General features: G+C 38.0%; 1 pseudogene; it reads right to left on the reverse strand.

Moving 5' to 3' along the window:
• Window positions 1-4,671: 4,671 nt before the first annotated feature.
• LOC120604359 (tubulin alpha-1A chain-like) lies at window positions 4,672-6,444 on the reverse strand (annotated as a pseudogene).
• Window positions 6,445-7,273: the final 829 nt, after the last annotated feature.

Consider the following 7,273-nt stretch of genomic DNA (forward strand, 5'->3'; position numbering starts at 1 on the left):
TAGCTGCACAGAGGCAAGCTGGGAAGTGTGGTACTGTTGGTGAAAGTAGGCCTCAAATTGGTTGAGATTTTCCTTCACCAACACAACGAATGTGCTTAGGGCTAAAATGACTCAATTGAAAGTTTCACCGGAGGGTCTTTCATTCACTCCTCCCACTCTTCCACTTTTAATCACTAATTTGGAAGCAAGATCGAGAAGGAAATAGAAGCCTGGTCATTCCTTGGCCTGGAGCATCTCTCTGAAGAGAGTGAGGATTGTGGGCTTCTGGGAAACAAAAGAAAGATCCCAGAAGAACATAGCTGGCAACATCCTCTAGTCAACATTTTGAATTTTGGATTCAACACTGTTTTTCATTTGTAGCTTTTTTGGGGACGAGAACAATTCTCAGTTTTGAAGGGAGACGTGAGCTCTAAAATTCACTAAAGTCATATCCAGAGTTCTTGCAGGAACAGGAAACATAGAATAGTTGGGTGGAATTGTGTGAGGACGAACAAAGACGTTTGAAAATATGTATGTAAAAACATTTATCAGGTTTTGAAAAAACATTCTTCAGGGTATTGACTTATTAATTTTAAGTATGGGGTTTTAATTTAGTGATGCTCCACCTTTTACTGCTTTTTTTTTTTTTAACTATAACCTGAGAGACATTTGTATCCAGGAACAAAATCCAATTTTATATCTCCAAATGTGTCTCTGAATATTAGATGACAAGATGGTACATAGTATTTGTAAGAACGTCCTATGGGAACGTGACTGTTCAGTTGCAGTTAATGATCCTTGCAATTCTGTTCAAAACTACTTTTTTTTTTTTTTAACCTGATGTTTGCTTCATCGACTAGCACTATCTTCAAGCTTAGAGTTGAGAATTCTTTGTTCATACCATTTTGCAAAATAGCTACTTGGTTTATTAGTTTGACCATTTTTGCCTATTAAAGTTATCTTGGACCCATGGAGGTATTCTTATGGTATCTTTTAAAAAGATCCTCATAAAATTTGAAATAAATCTTTCATTGCACATATGCCATGTAATAGTGACAACTTATTTTTGCAATACTTCGTACAGATAGGCTAGTATATATGTCATCAACCTAAGACATATTTTTTATTACCAATCTTTAGCTCATTTCTCTAAATGGGAGGAAAGATGCAAATGTTTGGGAGAAGGGAGTTAAGAAGGAGAGTAGATACATGTGAGTTAATTGAGCAAAAGGGTGCAATATTAGGGCAAACATGCACTCTTGGGAAAGGAAGCTTTAAATCCTGAAGTCTGGAGCAAGAAATCCCCACCCATTTACTCAATAAATAATGATTGATTATATAAGAGATAGATACTATGCTGGTAAATTTCAAAGTGAAAAATAATGATTCGAAGTCCCTGTCTTCATCACGCTTGCAGTCTAATAAAAAGAAACAGTCATTAAACAAATACTCATACAAATAAATATATATTTGCAAAATATGGTTTAAAAAACCTAAGAGATTTAATAAAATTATATTAGGGAGACCTGATTTAGATGTAGGAAAGGGCTAGGGAAATTTTTTCTATTCAAGAACTTTTAAGCTGAGACCTAAAAGATGACTCAGAGCTGGTTAAACTACAAAGAAGAAAGAACATTTCAGGTGAAAGAAACATGGAAAGAGTATAATGCTGTTAAGATATTGAAAGGTCAGTGTGTTAGTGCAGAGGAGAAGAGAGAGGTGAGAGGTCCTGTTGGCTGTGTGAGGTAAAGGGCTTGGGATTTCCCCTTAATGTGATAGGAAGGTACCCAAGAGTTTAAAGTTGGGAATGGAATGATCAGATATGGTTTTTAAGATCACTCTGGCTAAAGTATGGGGATTGGATAAGGAGGACAAGAGATATCATGGGAACGTTCTAACAATAACAAATATGTGAGATACTTAAAGTCCCCCTTTCTAAGTCTTCCATATCTGCCTATCACTAATGCCTAAAAATTACTTCTTTGGATTGAGATATTAGAGATCCCCTAATGGGTTATGGAGTGGGGTGACAACCCATTATTATGCACCCTAATATGAAGAAACAGGTCCTCTTTCAAGCTGCTGATGGCAGAGCATATAAGTACTTTGAGTACTTATAGTACTTATGAGTACTAAAGACACTTTACTGTTGTGGCTTTAGCTCTATTAGCTCAATCAATGATGATTTCTTTTAAAATTTCTTTTAAAAAATATGAAGCAAATATGGCAAGATAATAACATTGTTAAACATTGTTGTGGTACATGGGGAATTGTGTTATCTTATGTAAGTTGGAAGTAATGGAAGAGAGTATGGAAATACTTTGAATTACAAAATAAAATCTTTTCTTTTTTAACAGAAAGGGAATAGAACCAGGGAAAGACAGGGAAAAAGAAAAGAAAGGGACCACTTGGTGAACAGTTTTTCCTACTGTTTCCCTGTAAAAACTAATTTCTGGTTTTATCAAGCACTGGCCTTCTGTGTTGGGAATATAACTTCATTTTGGGGAAATTTAGATATTTTAAATATTCAGTTGTTTCTTATCTTCCTACTCTAATGTAGATGCTCTAGCGATGGAAAGAAAATGAGGAAAACATAAAGTATAATCCCAGTTTCAAGGATGCTGCCAGGAACAACTCCGGGGGCCAGTGTGAATTCTGCAACACAGCTGCCCTGTCCAGAGTTGATTATTAATGGAGTCTTTATGGGGGCAGGGATGAATTAGTTTGGGATACTCAAGGGGCCTCAGCAGTATCTCTAATGTTTCATTTCCTTAAGAAATAAATCTTGTTTCCTTGTTTCCATTAAATATTCCATAATAAAAATAACCTTTGAGATTTCTTAGATGGAAACTTCATATGGGATGCTTATTTTATATGACCGCGGCTATAAGGGAGGTACAAATATGAATACCTACAAATGCCATATAAGAACCCTGATTTAAAAATATTGGTTTTAATATTAAGTGTTTAAGTCTGTTTTTATTTCTGACATGTGATATAACCTGCATGAAATATAATATATTATTGTTGGCATATAGTAATGTGGGCAAGCTAGAAGATACACATTTACCTAGTTGCCTATAAGAAACCAGTAAGTTACTTCCATGTTTCCCGTTCTCTAGACTGGAGAAAGGGCATCTAAGTCCTTTGTCTTTCAATGTTAATCTCTTTTAGTTGCTTTAAGCTTCAGAGATTATTCTCATTTATTTCTTGAGCACAGAACAGACTGCAAATATGATGAAAATAAAGTACACTTAAAAAATAAGTGTTGTTTCAGGTTAGCACATTTTCATAATCCTACACCAAAGAAACTTTAAATCGTTGATAGGACAACTTTACATTGAATCCATTTGGTCTTAAAGATTAGCAGATGACATCAGAGGTGGGTTCAAACTGTCCAAACTTGATGTTTTTTCTTAATATTAGTGGCACTAGAAATAGACATGCCAAACACGGAAACTTCCAGAAGAGCTCCCAGAAAGCTTCTCTCTTTTGGTCACCTCAGTTCTCTCGCTTTTGGTGCTACTCTAAAAGTCCAAGCGTTTGCTTTATAAATAATGATAGCAAACTGTCTGAAGCTAACACCTCTTCTGGTCAGGGGAGATTTGGGCACTTAAAGCAAACGTCAATTTTTTAAGAAATAGAAATGAGTTACAGATGTGAAGAACTATAAGGTCCCATGTGTGCTGGGCATCAATCTATCTGAAACTGGGGATATTTTAAAGAAAATAAATTCAAGAATAAGTTCTCTTGGGGACAGGAAGGCTTGACTTTTGGACACATGCTCCCCTTTTCTAACCTTCACCCCCTACACGCCCATACTTTAGTGATAGGAAGACGAGATCAACTTCACCAATGACGCAATGGGCAGTAACTTGTAGAAACATGAGAAGCCAAAGTTCTCAGAATTGCATTTATCAGTTTAAATTGAAACCCACATTTACTTCTGTTGGGATTCAGGACATGCTCTTCCAAATATGGCACCTTTGCATATTGAATATATTAAGCTGAAGGAGTTTGAGAAAACAGAAGGAAGGTCATTCTGACCTTCTCCTCACCCTTCTCCCTTGAAACAGGTCATAAACCTTCATGTGAGGGGTGCCCTCCCTATACCTGGAGGAAAGGAGCATCCTTATCTCTGAAGATAGATGTTAAGAAGAATCTAAGCAGTTTCTCCCAGTTTACTACAATTATCTTAGACTCTTTGACCTATCATGTTACTACACGACTGTCCACTCTTTATCAAACCCAACATAAGAATATTTATGTCTAACTATTTTCTTGGGTCTTTATTTCCCTATGAAGGCTCCAGTGTCATGTAAAATATATTAAATAAAGTGGTATGTTTCTCTCATGTTAATACATCAGTTCAATTTTCAAACCCAGCTAGGCACCTTAAGAGGGTTGAGGAAAACTTTTTCCTTCTCTAAACTTCATGGTGAATTAAACATTTACAATGAAGTTTCTTCTTCTACTTTTTCTTTCCTCAGCAATATTTAAATGAGTATTCTGAAAGAAAAAATAAATAACCATAATTTTTCTTAAATTTTTATTTGACAGTTGACAGAATCCCTATTTTACAATTTTACTTTTTTTTTTTTTAAAGGAACCATGTGCCGATAGTATATATTGTATATATAGTTGCATAGAGCAACTTTGGTGTTCTTTTTGTTAGAATAATTACTAGTGGACTAAGAACTTATTGCTAATTGACATTTGAGTCACTTTCCTAGTGTTATTTCAAACACGTCAATATGTTAACCTAAATTGTTTTCTATCTAAATAAAATTTTGTGGTAGATAGTTTTCTAACAGAAATAAAGTGATCATTTAAAAAGAAAGACCTAGAGTCTGTAACAAGTCCTCAGAAACAGGCAAGACTGTTTTGTTGTTTGTTTGTTTGTTTCTTTGTTTGTTTTTCCTCATTTAAGACAGGGAATATTTTATTCAAATCTGTCAGAGAAATAGACCATTTGGGCCTGTAACAAAGCCAGTAGTTGTACATAATAGCATGCACTGCTACATACAGATTCACTGATTATATCACAACTTTTAAATGTTTAAAACAGAATAAGCTTCCCTGTAAAAGCAGCACCTTTGTGACATTTTAACTTTGATATTCCTCTCTTTTTTCCTCACCCTCTCCTTCAACAGAATCCACACCAACCTCCTCATAATCCTTCTTAAGGTCAGCCATGTCCTCACGGACCTCAGAAAACTCTCCTTCCCCCATGCCCTCACCTGTGTACCCATGAACGAAGGCACGCTTGGCATACATCAGGTCAAACTTGTGGTCCAGGTGGGCCCAGGCCTCAGCAACAGCCGTGGTATTGCTCAGCACTCACACAGCTCGCTGTGCTTTGACTGGGTCTCTACCAGGTACCACAGTGTAAGGCTGGTAATGAATGCCAACTTTGAAGCCAGTGGGGCACCAGTCCACAAACTGGTTGGTATGTTTGGTCTCGATGGTGGCAATGACAACATTGACATCTTTGGGAACCACGTTGGCATGGTACAACAGGCTGCAAGCCATGTATTTACCATGGCAAGGGCCACATTTCACCATCTGGTTAGCTGGCTCGAAGCACACATTGGTGATCTCTGCTACAGAAAGCTGTTCACGGTAGGCTTTCTCAGCAGGTGTGATGGGGCATAGGTGACCAGAGGGAATTAGATGTAAAGATAGGCCACCAGGTTGTTCCGGAATTGTCAGATCATCATTCAGGGCTTCCATCAAATCTCAGGGAAGCAGGAATAGAAGTTACAATCTTACCTATCAATCTATTCAAGTTAGTATAAGTTGGGCACTCAATATCTCGGTTTCTATGACAGATGTTGTAGACGGCCTCGTTGTCAACCATGAAGGCACAATCAGAGTGCTCGAGGGTGGTGTGGGTGGTGTGGGTGGTGAGGACAGAGTTATAGGGCTCATCTACAGCTGTGGAAACCTGGGCAGCTGGGTAAATGGAGAACTCCAGCTTGGACTTCTTGCTGTAATCAACAGAGACATTCCATCAGCAGGGAGGTGAACCCAGAACCCATTCCTCCACCAAAGCTGTGGAAAACCAAGAAGCTCTGTGCACTGGTTGGCCAGTTTCCAAGTTCAGTCCAAGACAAAGTCAGAGATTTCTTTGCAAATGTTGTAGTGCCCACGAGCATAGTTATTGGCAGCATCTTCTTTGCCCGTGATGAGCTGCTCAGGGTGGAAGAGCTGGCGGAAGGTGCCAGTGCGAACTTTGTCAACAACCCTGGATTCCAGGTCTACAAACACTGCCCTGGGCACATGCTTGCCAGTGCCTGTCTCACTGAAGAAGATGTTGAAGGAATTATCTCCCTGCACCAATGGTCTTGTCACTTGGCATCTGGCCATCAGTCTGGATGCCATGTTCAGGCAGTAGAGCTCCCAACAGGCATTGCCGATCTGGACACCAGCCTGGCCAGTGTGGATGGAGATGCACTCATGCATGTCTGCTGCTTCGTGGCTGCCGAGTGGATGGCTGATAGGAAGAGAAGAGGTGGTTGCTTCTTAAAGCGTGACTCATAGGCAGTCAATATAAGAGAACCTCGATAAGACTGTATTTTGATACTTTAATGACTTTTGATTACCAAACTGCTGTATTCATGCTAATTGCTAAATTCCATGGGGTCTCACTATGATGAGGCACAACCAAAAATAGACAATAAAACACCAAATCAGCTTAGATGGTGATTTTAATGTCTTAAAGATTATATTTAAAAAATACATTATAGTCATGATATTTAAGTTAGTAGAGGCACAAACCATTCATTAATGAATAACTGTTTGAGGGAAGAGGAGGGCAGTCCTGCCATGATAAAAGAAGTTAACATATTTATCTTCTCTTGGGATCCCTTCCAACCCCAAAACATCACATATTCCACTTTTAGATCTCTTTGAGAAAATTTAAGCTGAAAACTAAGATTTTTAAATTTACTTATTTTTAATTCACCTACATAATAGAGACAAAACCATTTGTCTTCACTCGACCTCCACCCTTCTCAGCCTGAATTGATGAAGATAGACATTGTGAGAGAAGACTGAGAGAAAGAGACAGAGGGAAGGATAGAGGGACAAGTAAAGTCCAAACGAAGGCAAAGAGAGAAAAGTGGTCAGAAGAAGAAAGTAAAGACAGCCTAAGAAGGAGAATGATCAAGAGAGAGAAATTTAAGGATAGCAGTGATCATTTTTCACGTAGAAACATACCGTGTTGAGAACCATCCAAATCTCAACCTATGCTATTAAATAGGTGCCAAAATAGTCAAGTCTTTTATGCCCA

This window comes from Pteropus medius, unplaced genomic scaffold, assembly GCF_902729225.1.
Source record: "Pteropus medius unplaced genomic scaffold, Ma_sr-lr_union100, whole genome shotgun sequence".
Classification (NCBI taxonomy): Eukaryota; Metazoa; Chordata; class Mammalia; order Chiroptera; family Pteropodidae; genus Pteropus; species Pteropus medius.